Source organism: Solanum pennellii, chromosome 5 (assembly GCF_001406875.1).
Source record: "Solanum pennellii chromosome 5, SPENNV200".
Lineage (NCBI taxonomy): Eukaryota > Viridiplantae > Streptophyta > Magnoliopsida > Solanales > Solanaceae > Solanum > Solanum pennellii.
In genome coordinates, this window is record NC_028641.1 from 32,606,851 (window position 1) to 32,622,450 (window position 15,600).

At 31.1% G+C, this 15,600-nt stretch overlaps 1 long non-coding RNA gene across 1 annotated transcript; it reads right to left on the bottom strand.

Annotated features, from left to right (window-relative positions):
- Positions 1 to 624: 624 nt before the first annotated feature.
- Positions 625 to 8,967, bottom strand: LOC107018527. The gene is made up of 4 exons (XR_001456643.2): positions 8,493 to 8,967; positions 4,614 to 4,672; positions 1,821 to 1,891; positions 625 to 740 (listed from the first exon to the last, which is right to left on the bottom strand). It is a non-coding gene; the product is annotated as an uncharacterized LOC107018527 (long non-coding RNA).
- Positions 8,968 to 15,600: the final 6,633 nt, after the last annotated feature.

The following is a 15,600-nucleotide window of genomic DNA, read 5'->3' on the forward strand; positions in this document are numbered from 1 at the left end:
TACAAAAAAAAACCCACTATAAATTCAATTTGTAGCATGTGTTTCAACTCCCCAAAATTATTCTTGTTGTGACGATATTTTTGTGGGGGCTTTTGCACCACAAAAGAACAGAATGATCCTTGCGATTTATTTCACATATAACGATGGTTTACGATTAACAATCATAATTTGAATGCACTTGATAATGACTTATATAATTTGTATTACGACGATTTAAAATCGACATAAAACGTATATTTTATATAATATTATCATTGTATGATGTAATATTTTAAATAATTCGACTCTAAGCAATCAACAATTATGTAGTCACAAATTTAGATCCTATTTTGTACTTTTTAGGAAATCAATAAGCATTCATAATAATTTAACACTTTGACCTCATTTGTATACATAAAGAGTAAGACGTCTAAATTTGAATGCACATCTGAATGATTCTGTAGATCTGAACACTAAATGATTAAGATTGTTTGTTTTTAAATATTTGAATATATATAATTTATTAATATATAGACAGAATAGAATTATAATTCAAATAAAAGAGTAGTTAAGCATTACATTAATAAAATATTAAGGAAAAAAATCATTTTTGATAAACGTTAAGATAAAAATGAAATGGAACTACATTACTATATATAAAATTAATGATAAAAAGGGAAAAGGGTATGAAAAATACTTCAACTTTGGTCGAAATTTGTTGTTACGATACCCAACTTATGGAGGGTCTTCTTCCTAGCTCTCTGCATTATTAAATAGTGTATTTTAAAGATATATATGTGTCAATGTGGAAAATTTATTATTTATAATAATGCAATGTCTATGGTATTATTCACGCGGGCACATATATAACTTTACACTAAAAAAAATACCTAAATTTTGGGATTCAAAGGGAAGGTTAGTTGCAATCCTCACAAATTACATTAAATAACGGGGGTTTAAGAGCTGACAAATAATAAAAATTAATAGCGAGAGTTAAAAACCCTGCCATCCGAAAAGAAAAAAAATTTAAATAAATAATGGTAGTTTAAACACCTGCCATCTGAATATAAAAATTATCATTTCAAATTTATAAAATATGACACATACTTATTTCTCATTCTAAAAGCTATTTGTACCTCTTTTTTAAATAAAAATATTAAAGACAAAGTTATTTAAAAAACATAAGCTATTTTAATTAAAAAATATATATTACCAAAATAAATTCAAAAATATATACTACCAAAAAATTATTCAAAAATATTTTAACTTTGGAAACTTCACTCCATCACTCATTTATGAGTACTCACACTCACTCCTCACATGCTTTCCATTATTAAAAATCAATATTCATAAAGAAGAAACCTTCAATCACACCATTAATGTCAACTTTCTTTTATTTTAGGGTAATCATGTTTTAAAATTTAGAGCTAAGTAGAACAGAACCCTAAACCTCTTCTAAGTTCAGACTCAACAAATATGATTTATATACGGAATTCATAACAAAGGGAGACATAAGAACAATGACAGCCATTATAATGATATGGAAATAGGAAATATCCCATAGAGAGACAAAATTACCTGATATGATCAAAACTACCAGTTAAATCAAGAAATTCTAAGGACAAACAAGTTGTACAAAAAAAAAGAAGGAATGATTAATTAAGAAGTAAAATTCATTTCAGGATATAAAAAACAAATGAATATTTTCCAAATTGGTTTTAATAGATAAAACTCTACTCTAAACTCTAAAACACATCAAGAATTGTTGTTAGGAGAGCTATATTCATTAAATTAAAACATAAGGTATTGAAAGAATGACATATTCAACAAGATGTATTCACCTTTATTGGAGTTGTTCCAAAATAAATAGGAGAATCTTTTATCGATGCTTTGTATGCCTCAATGTATGGACCTGCATACAACAACAATAACTACAAATCCAATGAAATTTCACAAAGTGGTGACTGGAGAAGGTAGAGTACATGCTTGTCTTACCACTACCACTCTGATATAGAGAAGTTGTTTTTGAAAGTCTATCGGCTAAATCAGATCAAGTAGTAATTAAAATAGAAATATGGCAGCTAATAGCATAGCAATGGAGATCGTTTACGCAAGGATCTGTAACAACACTAGGAGTGGAGCATTTTGATATTGACATAACTCCTCCCTTCCATGTATAGAACGGTATTATAAATGAATATAAAAGTGATACATATTTTGACAATATGGAGTATAACTAGCCGTAAAAAAACATCATACAATTATAATACCGTATAACAACTCATTCCAAAAGCAATTCCTATTTAAGAGCTCAAATTTGAGAAATCAAAGAAGTTAAGTTCTCCTTTTAATGGAGTAGCATATTTCTTGAAATCTAAATATTCTTAATGCGAAGGAAAATAGATTAAACTCATATTCTCACATAGGCACAATAAGGAGCTTTATCAAATGTTAAAGAATAACAACCAAAAACATACAAAGGGGTACTACAGTTCAAAACTCCATAACGACGACTATTTTTGTAATATTATTTTAGCTAGTCCTCTTTTTGTACATTAAAAATGAAGAAACCTTCAATCACACCATCAATGTCAATTTTTTTTTTGGGTAATCAAATTTAAAAATTTGTAGTTAAGTAGAATAGAACCCTAAACCTCTTCTAAGTTAAGACTCAATAAATATGAATTAAATATGGAATTCATGACAAAAGGAAACATAAGATCCCAACAAGCACACTGATATGGAAAAGAAAATATTCATTGAAAGAGAAAATTACCTCATGATCAAGACTGTCACTTTCAGTTACATCAAGAATTGTTAAGGACAAATAAGTGGCACAAAAAAGAAGGAATGATTGATGAAAGAAATAAAATTCATTTCAGGGTATTAAAACAAATGAACTATAAAGAAGAATTAGTTGGACAACCAATTTCATATTTTCCAAATTTGTTTTGAGAGATTACACTCAACTCTAATTTCAAATTGGTTTTAAGATATAAATTCTAACCTCTCAAACACTTCTAGAATTGTTGTTTTAAGATCTATCTTCATTAAATAAAACACAAGGTACGTTACGAAAAATGACATATTCAACAATATTAAACTTTATTAAATCTAATACAAAATAAATAAGAGCAGCTTTATCGATGCTCTAGATGTGTTATATTCATATCTATATACAAACACAATAACAAATCCTATGAAATTCCACAATAAACAAATGGTTTTTCTAAGGCTTGGTTTCTAGTGGAAGCAGGCAAAGAAGCATCTAGCAATAAGCAACAATAAACAAATGGTTTTTCTAAGGCTTGGTTTGCTCAAGCAATTAAAAATTTAGAACAAAGAATTTAAATTGCCACTTTCTTCGACAATTCAAGCCTCAGACACACCATTAGTTGTATCGTTGCTTTCTCCTATAGGCCTTTTTGTCATGATTCCACTTGCAAAATCAGCGTGTTCACATTTTTTAAAATGTAAAATGAACTTTTTTCTAGCACGAGCTTTGACTATCGAATACGAAAACATCAAACCTTGAGGATCCAATGTACTTGAACACTAGTAAGTCGTTTTCCTCAAGGGAATGCGCGTCCACAAATTCTTTCCACCAATTTTTGAGGAATAATGTATCGTCAATTGCAATCATTTTTACCTTCCAATTTGAACCTCCAAGACTTGTAAGACTTACATAAGATTCTAGTTTGTTGCTGAAACTTTTTGCAATTTTCTGGGGTATGACTTGCAACTTCATCATTCTTAGTTAAGATTCACATTTTATGTACAAGTAAAAGACTACCTAGGATTACTAAAATTTAAATAACAATCGGTTATGTGGACGATCAATTATAATCTATAACTACCCAAAATAGCAATTAGTTCATCTATTTGTCTTACCTCAATGTGTACTTTCTAATGCTATATATTGATAAAAAAAATTCTCGAACATGAATTAGAGCAGCATTTTGCTAATGTAGGACCTGTTTTTTCTAAGTATGCAGAGTAGTACTCCTTGACTCTGTCTTCACCTCTTTGTTACACTGTATAAGTACCAACCCATTTATGTCACCAATTTCTCAAAATTGTCCCCCATATCATGCTGTCATAGAATGACAATGATTATTTTTTGAAAAATTACGACTTAGAAGTGGTGAAAATGCATTAGTTTTTCCACCTCACCAACATCAAGTATCCGGTAACTCTGTGTAATAAGGTTGGGACAGACTGAAAGAAACACCTAGTATATTTTAACTCAGCTGAGTTAGAAACTTGAGACCTCAGGGTTCTCAACCACTTAATCGACCATTAGTAAACACCATTGATGTTGTGGAATTTAAATTTTTAAAAGCCATACTTTGTTGTCTGTTGGCCTAAATACTCGGTAAGCTTTCCATTATCCAAAAACAACATTCATAAAGAAGAATCCTTCAATCACGCCATCAATGTCAACTTTCTTTTATTTTGGGTAATCAAGTTTAATAATTTGTAGTTAAATAGAATTGAACTCTAAACCTCTTCTAAGTTTAGACTCAATAAATATGATTTTTATACGGAATTCATAAAAAAATGAGATGTAAGAAAAATGTCAGCCATCAAAATGATATGAAAACAGGAAACATCCCATTAAGAGAGATAATTACCTGATATGATCAATACTACCACTTTATGTTAAATCAAGATTTGTTAAAGAACAAACAAGCTGCGCAAAAAAGAAGGAATGATTAATTAAAGAAGTAAAATTCATTTCAGGGTATAGAAACAAATGAATATTTTCCAAATTGGTTTTAATAGATAAAACTCTACTCCAACCTCTCAAACTCATCTGCAATTGTTTTTAGGAGAATTATGTTTATAAAATTAAAACATAAGGTATTGAAAGAATGACATATTCAACAAGATGCATTAACCTTAATTGGAGATGTTCCAAACTAAATAAGAGCGTCTTTTATCGATGCTTTGTGTGTTTCATGTATATGGACCTACATACTACAACAATAATAACAAATCCAATGAAATTTCACAAAATGGGGTCTATAGAGGGTAGAGTACACGCTGTTGTTACCACTACCTCTCCGAGATAGAGTTGTTTTTGAAACTCTATCGGCTCAAGAATCAATTAGTAGTTAAAAGAAAAATATGACAGCTAATAACTATCATATATGCAAGGATCTGTAACAACAACAAGGTGTGGAGCGTTATGATATTGGCATAGCTCCTACCTTCCATGTATAGGACGGTGTTATAAATGAATATGAAAGTGATGCATATTTTGACAAAATGGAGTATAACTAGCCGTAAAAAAATATTATACAATTATAAATACATTATAAAGGCTCATTCCTAAAGAAATTCCTATTTAAGAACTTAAATTTTTGAGAAATCAAAGAAACTAAATGTTCCTTTTAATGGAGTAGCGTATTTCTCAAAATCTAAACATTCCTAATGCAAAGGAAAATAGCTTGAACTCCTAGCTCAAATAGACACAATAAGGAAGTTTATCAAATGTTTAAGAATAACAAGCAAAAACATACAAAGGGGTACCACGGATGAAAACTCCATGAACAACGACTTATTTTTGTAATTACGAACTTAACTAGTCTTCTTGTTGTACATTCAAAAGGATACAAGTACAATAATAGCAAATCCAATGAAATTCCATAAAGTGGGGTCATGAGAGAGTAGAGTACACACCAGTCTTACCACTACCTCTATAAGATAGAAAAGTTGTTTTCGACAGACTATCGATTTGAACAAACAAAGAAGTAATTAACAAGAAAAATATGACAGCTAATATCAAAGTAATGTGGATCATATATGCAAGGATCTATAACAACAACAAGGCGTGGAGCATTGTGATATTGTCATAACTCCTCCCTTCCATGTATAGGACGGTGTTATAAATGAATATAAAAGTAATACTTATTTTGACAAAATGGAGTATAACTAGCCTTAAAAAAATATCATACAATTATAAATACATTAGAACAGGTCATTCCAAAAGAAATTCCTATTTAAGGACTCAAATTTGAGAAATCAAAGAAATTAAGTGTTCCTTTTAAAGGTGTAGCATATTTTTCAAAATCTAAAAATTCTGAATGCAATAAGGAGGTTTATCAAATGTTGAAGAATAACAAGCAAAAACATACAAAGGAGTACCAGAGATGAAAACTCCATCACAACGACTATTTTTTGTCATTGCAATCTTAGCTAGTTTGCTAGTTATACATGATATTTATCCTAACTAGGAATGATGAAATTTCAGTTCATACCGTAGGAAAATGCTAAAAGATTGATGAATAATGGTTATACCCATTTAGCTCGCATCAAATAGGTCTACAACATATTGGTAATTCCTAAATTAATCAACTTAAGGAGTCACCACCTAATTATTTTTAGCGGTTTATCACGACACCTAAAAAATTAACTAAAGTAGTGCTAAAATAACCTCTAAATTAAGGTCTACTTAACTTCATGAGATTCTAAGTAAGAATTCTAATTTAACCCTAATGGAAGGTGTAAGACATCCTTTAAGATCCGTTTACAAAATAGTTAACCGGCCAAACATAGGTTAATTAGTTTAAAAACTAAAATGGGTGCTAAAAGGTTAAATAAAAGAGTAACCAAATTGGATAACATTTTAACCTTAAAAACTCTTTTGCATTTAGATTAGAATGGCTAAGACCTAAGAAAAGATAGTTTGTGTAAACCTATTCTATTGATCCTTATTCATGGCTAAAATGTAATAAAAAGTGACCTTTTCTCACGAATTCATGAGATGTTTCCTTTTGAAAATGTATTAGGAAAAAATAGTTTAGACCAAAGCATTTTACTATATTTTTTTTGTGAAAGATACTGCCAAGTTTTAACAGAACTTTTTTCTATAAAAATAATTTAATTGGTTCAACTGATGCAAATAAAATGCTTTAAAAGCTTACCAAATGAAAACTAAAGATAATTACTTTATGGTTGACTAAAGATTAATCCCAAGAATAACAATCAAAGTGCAAGAAAAGTGTCTCATAAGACATATTCATAAGCATCACTAAAAACAAATATAACAGAAATGTTAAACTAAAAAGGTATAAATTTCAGAATTCTTTGCTATTTTTTTCATGCCTATTTGCATGAGCTATTGAGAGGTGGGAGACACAAAGTCGAAGAGTCGATGCGCACTTCCAAATCTAGCAGTGGCAATAGAATGTACGAAACTAAGAGTCTTTCAAAGAGTCCATTTTCGCTCTCAAAGTTCATGCAAGGAAAGAAAGAGTAAAGAGATTTCTAAAACAAATTGACTTAAACGATATTGAACAAATCAAATCTTGATCCAAGTAAAATCTTATAACGGATATGCTATCTAAAACACGGAAACGTGCAAAGCATATCAAGATACTTGTCATCCCATTGGTAACTTTAATAACCCAAATTCAGAACAACCAAGCTACCATACATGTCTTTGAACACAATATTAACTCTCAAGTTCCATAGATTTAAACTACAAAGAACATTACTTTTAAACCATGATCCTGCCAGCTTTTTACACAACCATCAGTAAAATAATTTAGAAGGAAACTTATACATATAATTATACTAATTAGATGACTAGGGAAAAACATTCTCCCAAAGTACATGATCTACAACATGATTTTAACTAAAACAAAACCAATACCATATATCCTTTCAACAGTCTCTTCATACAGAATATAGTGTGGCCAAATGATCATCAACTTGGGGGCAAACAATAAAAATGATGCATATGAACTAAAATGTAATAATTCTTTAATTCATGCTTTCAAGAATATGAAGGAAAATAGTTTCAATTCTCAAACAAAACATAAATGCATCTTTTAACATTATTTCTATAATAGCTAAAGTGAACTTATTCTCATAGAGCACCCGTAGTATTCTAATCACAAAACAAAACTGAAACAGTGTAAGGGATGACTATTCATAGATGGGTATCATAACCAAGCAAAACTACTTCCTAATACCAAGACGTCTAAACATTTTAGAGGGGAAATATGCTAGTTCACCTATATAAGTCGAAAATCAGAAGGATGATGTACATAATAGACATAGATAATAATTTACATTAATAGGAACTTGATAATGACTTTTTTTAACATGGTGAACACATGTAATGACTCCTAGGCATAAATTTTTTACTAAAATCTCAAAAGAAATGACTGGAAATGAATCTCATCACCATACAAAATAATAAACAATAACATTTATGTACATCACACAAAAAATATGTGATTTCTAATATAGAAGAACAAGATATAGATAAAATAAATATGTGTTCAAATGATTAAAGAAAAGAATTATCAATAGTAAGACTAGTGTTAACAAACGATGAGTGAGAAACAAAATCAGTACAGACGTACTGCATATGTATGCTCACCATATCCAGAAGTCGAAATGAAAGAAAGCTAGAAATATATTCATACTTCATAACAGGTATCAAAACATGAATATAAAACATTAAAATTTAAAACACCAAGGAAAAGATAATAACTTACCTAGTGTTGGGCAGTGAACTCAAGTTCTTCAATCGCAGGTCTATTCTCAAACTCGAACGATAAGATTAGAAAGATCAAATCCAATAATAACAATAGAAGGATAAATAAAAGAGTTTAAGAAAGGAATGAGGCCGCTTCAAAACCTTTAGGGCAAAACAATGGCTAAAAATCTTGTTCAAATGGACTGTAAATACACGTACTTAAAGGGAGAATCACAGTTCTTGAGCGGAAAATAAAATTTCAAATTTTGAAATTTTCTTCCAATTCAAACGTTTGAAGCTTTTAGGACAGATTTTGCAAAATTCACGTGATTGACTAGCACGAAAAAGGAGTAGCTCACCTCTGTCCATGGTTGACATAAAACTTGTTATTTTTATGAATATGAAAGGAAAGAAAGGAGACAGGCTGCAATGCTAAAAACTCTTGAACCCTATTCTTTTTCTCTAGGACAGAAGGAAGAGAATGGGTAATTGGGCAAGATTGGACCAAGTTACTTTTGAATATTTGGCCTAGTTATTTTGGATAGATAATGGGCCAATTGTGAGCTGATTAAATTGACAATTTGGGCTTCAAATTTGTGAAGAAAAGATAGATATCTAATATTATAACTAAAGTAATATATAATTTGTACGTAGAAATTATATTATAATTTCTCTCTAGTAATTTAGCATAAATATAGATACAAAATATTGACTTATCACCGTTTAAAAAGTAAGAAACTTAAAATAAGATACGATAATTGAAATTGATGATGATGATGATGATGGTGAGGTGATGATAATGGTGATGGTGATAGTGATGGTGATGGTGATGGTGAATGTGATGGTGATTGTAATGGTGACGATGATGATGATGATGATGATGATGGTGATGGTATGATGATGATGATGATGGTGATGGTGATGGTATGATGATGATGATTATGGTTATGGTGATGGTGATGGTGATGATGATGATGATGATGATGATGGTGATGTTGTTGCTGCTGCTGCTGATGATGGTGGTGGTGGTGGTGATGATGATGATTATAGTGATGGTGATGGTGATGGTGATGGTGATGAAGATGGTTATGGTGCTGGTGCTGGTGCTGGTGATGGTGATTGATGGTGATGGTGATGATAGTGATGTTGATGGTGGTGGTGATGATGATGATACCACCAAGTCGTAATAATAATGATGATAATAGGAAACAATGGTAAAATAATTTATTAACTTTGAAGCTAAAAAAATGTAATTTTATGAAAGGATCAAAATTGAGTGTCAATAGCTTGTCCCTCTTTGAGTAAAGACAATGTAAGAGTTTTTGGATAAAGAAGCTGACATATTAGTCAATTTTATTCCGACCAACAAATAAGACAAGGTTTGCCCAGTGTTGAACTATGATATTACTAGTTATTATGATGTAGGTGAGTATTTCAGAGTAGAGTCGAGCAGAGTTCGAGGTAGACCTTTGACCTTTGTTGAAAAGTTGAACTTTTTCAACAAATACCCAAGTTCATTGCTTATATAAAGTTCCACATTGCATTATGTCTCTCATTGCTGCATGTGGATTATGCTTCCTGCCAAATCATGACAAAATTGTTAGGAAATAATATAAAGCTAGAAAAATAAATAAATATCTTATGAAAAATAACATAAGGAAGATGCGTCCATTATGAAACAATGTTCTAGATGCAACTAATTGAATATCTTACATTCATTTAATCTTAAATAATTGCTTCAAATTATGCGCCCTCAAAGTCTCCTTAGTAAAAGTAATATATAGTTGTGTGTGTATATATATATACATATATATATATCCGAATTTATATTGCACGCAATACATATAAGTATCTTTTAAAAATAAATAAATAATTAAGACAATGTGAAATATCCCATTAGAAAAATATAAGCTTTTCAAAAAATTAAAACATAGCATACATTGCTCATATTTTCTCTATTTTATAAGTGAACTAGTAAATGGGTCGAGCTTCGCGCGGTTAGAATATTCTTCTTTAAAATTTATTAGAATAATACTTTTCTTGTATTTTGATGTCATAGATTTTTATATAAATCTATTTTTAAGAGTATTAAATTAAAAGAAAAGGCAAAATTAAAAATCATAACACTGTTTTCGTTAGTATAACAGTATGTGTTACTTTGAAAATATTAAATATTTTTTTAAAAAAATATATGTATAACTAATGTGTTTATAAAGAGCAAAAGTTCCATAATCATATGATATACCAATAGGTAATATGTAGTCATTATGTGTTTGAAAATAAAAATGTGATCTTCCAAAATAAATATTTGATATGTAATATAATTATGATAGTATTTTGGAAATTAAAGTTGTGCACAAATAAAACATTAAGATTCCTTTAAATGTATGAAAGAGAAGTAAGGGGTAATGGGAAAAAAGTTCAAAAAATGTACTTTGGTGTGAGAGAATAGTCATCATTGTGTATCATATAATTATAATTAATTGCTAATTTTAATTCTATCATTTGACTTTCTATTTTTTTACTCCTATTAATATTAACATTATTATGACAACAAAAATATCAGATAAATCTTTAGTCTTGATTTCTTGGAGAAGTAAAGATTTCTTTGGAGAATATTGTAAATAAACGTATTCTGTAAAAAGTTATTTGTTAATCTGAATAGTTAGATTTACATATAGTTTATACTAACAAATATACTTATAACAATAACTTTACAGAAAAACATAAACAACAAAGTTTAAGATATGTAGTAAAAGAAACAATTAATATCATAAGCACAAATTAATGATTGTCAAAAAACATACCAGGATTTGAGACACTAGAATGAAACAAAAGGAAAACTCGAGCCCACTGAATGCAGAGTTTCTCCTTGTTAGTGATCCACTCAAAAGGAGCAAAGTACACAAATATTTACCTTGCAGAAAAAGAAGAAGAAGAAGAAGAAGAAGAAGAAGTTTTGAATCAAATATTTAATTTAAATGTGCAGAAGAAGGAAAAGAAGTTCAGAATTTTCGTTATTTTCAAATGAGAGGAAACCCCGCTATTTATAGTCAACAAATGACAGTGTGAACAAATTATAATTATGCCTTACTGGAAAAGTCATAACTCTCTGAAAAAGTCACAACTTTTCAAAAAGATCACAACTTTTCGTGAAAGTCGCAACTCTTCATAAAAGTTACAACTTTTCATAAAATTTACAATTTTTCAATAAAAAAGTCACAACTTTTCGTGAACGGGGAAGACTAAATTTGAAAATAAATAAACTAAAAGAGAATTCTTGTTTATGGTGACGCCATGTAGGTGGGCCTAGGGTTCTCTTTTATATATATATATATATATGATGATAAGGTGTGGGACGAACGTTGCACTCTATAATTTTACAGATAGTTATAATGATTGTATTGAAAGTTGGACTCTCAAAAGTTTATGAATTAATTTTAACAGTAAATTTTTGCATGCCCTTTCCATCTAACACATGTACTGTCTATGGAACATGTGCTACTTTCTTTTCCATCTAACAAGTGTATCATCTTTTACAATAGAAATTAAAAAAATTAAGAGGCAATTTTTGAAGTATAAGGTATTTGTGTCAGTTCAGTTGTATTTTTTTTTACGATTGAAAATATTTATTTCATTTGCTATATCGATGATATTTTTTTTGATTTTTGCAGGTTTTATGACTTCTAATGAGCAACAAATGTATTTGGATTGTAAGTAGTTATACATCTCCTTCTCCTTTTGATGTTATTCACCCTAATCTCATTTCACAACCTCATTGTGGTGTTGGTCTAGATGAGTTGTTTGAGCTTAAGCATTTTTTTTGTTCCTTTTGTCTGTATTATGATTCTCCCGTGTGCTTCTATGTTTGGTAGTCTTTTCTTTTTTTAAGATAATAATTCCACTTCTTTTCATTTTTTTCACAGTTTATAATTATATATTATGTCGAGGTTAAAGCGAAAATAGTATGTCTACCTTAAAAAGGTATGAGTATGTTTGTGTACACCATCCTCTCTACTCTTCACTTGCGCAAGATCTAGCAAAATACAAACTCTAAGTGAAGCACAAGATCCGCAAGTAATTTAAATGAGTATGGATTAAGGTTTGTTTTGTGTTGCTATAGTTACATCAAGTATATTGTTTGGTAGGAATTCTTTTTGTTCATTACTGATTTGTAATTTGGTAGAAAATATAGAAAATCTCTCGGAAGTAATAGAGTATTCTTAATAATTATTTGAGTGTTAGAATGGAACTGCTCCAAATGGAACGAGGAATGCATATTTAATGTTCATATAGTCAAACTGTCAAGTTGAAGAGAGCTGCAAAACCTCCATGGATGAAGGCTTGATTAGAGAGGAAGAAGAAGAAGCATTGAAAACGTGTGAACAATTTTCATTCATTTTTTTTGTAACTGAAAATGTGAGCAGGCAGTGGTTATATAACCACCAAAACAGAAACTATAACTAACTTCCTGAAAAACTAAACTAACTAATTGAATTAACAACTAATTAATTACATTAACAGCTATGTGTAATGACTAATTTAACCTCAATACCCCCCCTCAAATTGGAGCAGAGGTGATCGAAACCAATTTGTCTAGAATTGTAGAATGCTTAATCCCAGTAAGTGCTTTTGTAAGAACGTCTGCCAACTGATCAGTAGTATCAACATGATGCAATGAAATAAGCCCTTCTTGGAGTTTTGATCTCACAAAATGGCAATCCACTTCTATATGTTTCGTACGTTCATGAAAAACAGGATTTTTAGCAATATGTATGGCTGCTTGGCTATCACAAAACACAGGAAATGGTGCAGTCTGATATATATTCAGCTCTTCAAACAACCTTTGCAACCAGGTTAATTCACCTACTACTTTTCTCAAGGATCTGTACTCTGCTTCAGCTGAAGAGAGTGAAATTGTTTCTTGTTTCTTGGACTTCCAGCTAATAGGACTGTCGCCTAACAATACAATATAACCACTAACAGATTTCCTTGAATCAGGACAGGCAGCCCAATCAGAATCGCAATATGCTTGTACATCAAAGTTTGCAGCAGATGACATGAAAACACCTAGAGTAGGATCTTTCTTGAGGTATCTTAACATATGAAAAGCAGCATGTAGATGAGGCTCTCTAGGGTCTTGCATGTACTGACTGAGAAGTTGTACACCATAAGCAAGATCAAGCCTAGTATGTGTGAGGAAATTCAACTTGCCAATTAGTTTTCTGTAATAAGTAGGGTCATCCAGAACTTTCCCTTCATGGGATCTTAGCTTGATACTTGGATCTAGTGGAGAAGACAAAGGAGCCATGTGATCACAATTGAACTCTTTGAGAAGATCCAACACAAACTTTCTCTGAGAAACCAGAATTCCATCATCTTTGTACAAGACTTCTAGGCCTAGAAAATAATGTAGTCTGCCAAGATCTTTGATCTTAAACTGATTGTCAAGGAACCTTTTTAGCTCATCAATTTCATCAGTGTCTGTTCCTGTCAGTAAGATATCATCCACATAAACACCTAGAAAGACATTAGATGTACCTCTTTTCCTGTAAAACAGTGAATAGTCATGAGGAGAATGTTCATATCCTCTTGTGTGTAGTGCCTCAGTCAGCTTTTCATACCACTGCCTACTAGCCTGCTTTAAACCATATAATGACTTGTTTAATTTGCAAACCAAATTCTCGTGAGGAGTGGCTAAACCTGGTGGGATGTCCATATACACTTCTTCATGTAAATCTCCATGTAGGAAGGCATTGTTCACATCAAGCTGATGTATGTTCCACTGTTTCTTTGCAGCAACAGCAATAAGTGTTCTCACAGTGGTCATCTTGACCACAGGTGAGAAGGTTTCTGTATAGTCTATGCCATGATGTTGAGTATATCCCTTTACTACAAGTCTTGCTTTATACCTTTCTACACTTCCATCAGCCTTGTGTTTAACCTTGTAAACCCACCTACAACCAACAGACTTCTTATCCTTTGGCAGGTTTGTGAGAGTCCAAGTATTGTTGTCATGCAGGGCAAGGAACTCTTGTGTCATTGCCTTTTGCCATGCAGGATCCATAGATGCTTCCTCATATGAATTAGGTTCACAGTCATGAGAAATATTCATTACAAAGGACTGACTATCAGAACTAAAGACTTCAGGAGACACATGATGTTTAAGAGTGAAAAGGGCATTCAAGGGTAAAGATTGTGGTTGTGGTGGTTGTGAATTTGAAACAGCTGGGGATGGTACATTGTGAACATAGTCAGATAAGTATGTAGGAGTCTTATGTAGCCTTTGGGATCTTCTAAGATGTGGTATGGATGTGGAATTTTCAGGTGTGATATGAGTAGGTGAAGTGGAATTTTCAGGTGTGATATGAGTAGGTGATGTGGTTGTTTCTTTACTGGAGTAATCTTGATCATCATATGATACTGGATAATCATGAAGAGACACACAATGGAAAGGAAATTTTGGAAAGTGAGTAGGGTCTTTGGACATGGCAAAAGGAAATATAGTTTCATGAAAAATGACATCCCTTGAGACATGGATTTTCTGAGTGGATAGGTTCAAGACTTTGTAACCCTTTGTAGCATAAGGATATCCAACAAACACATGTGGTATGGTTTTGGGATCAAACTTAGTTCTGTGAGCTTTTGGAGTAGTAGGATAACATAAACATCCAAAACTCTTTAGGTGAGAGTAGATAGGTTTGTGTTTATATAAAATTTCATATGGAGTTTTATTGTGGAGAGGAAAAGAAGGTAATCTATTTATAAGATATGTGGAAGCAAGTATACATTCACCCCAATATTTCACTGGGAGTTTAGACTGAAAAAGTAGAGCCCTTGCTGTTTCAAGAATATATTTGTGCTTTCTTTCGACCACACCATTTTGTTGAGGAGTATAGGGGCAAGATTTCTGATGGATGATCCCTTTGGATTGAAAAAATAAAATGGTTTCATTGCTAGTGAATTCCAAACCATTATCTGACCTGATGGTTTTAACAGTAGTGCTGAACTGGTTCTCAACCATGAGTATAAAGGCTTTAAGGACATGGAAAGCATTGCTTTTACAGCTTAGAAGCTGTGTCCAGGTAGATTTACTAAAGTCATCTACTAAGGTAATGAAATACTTG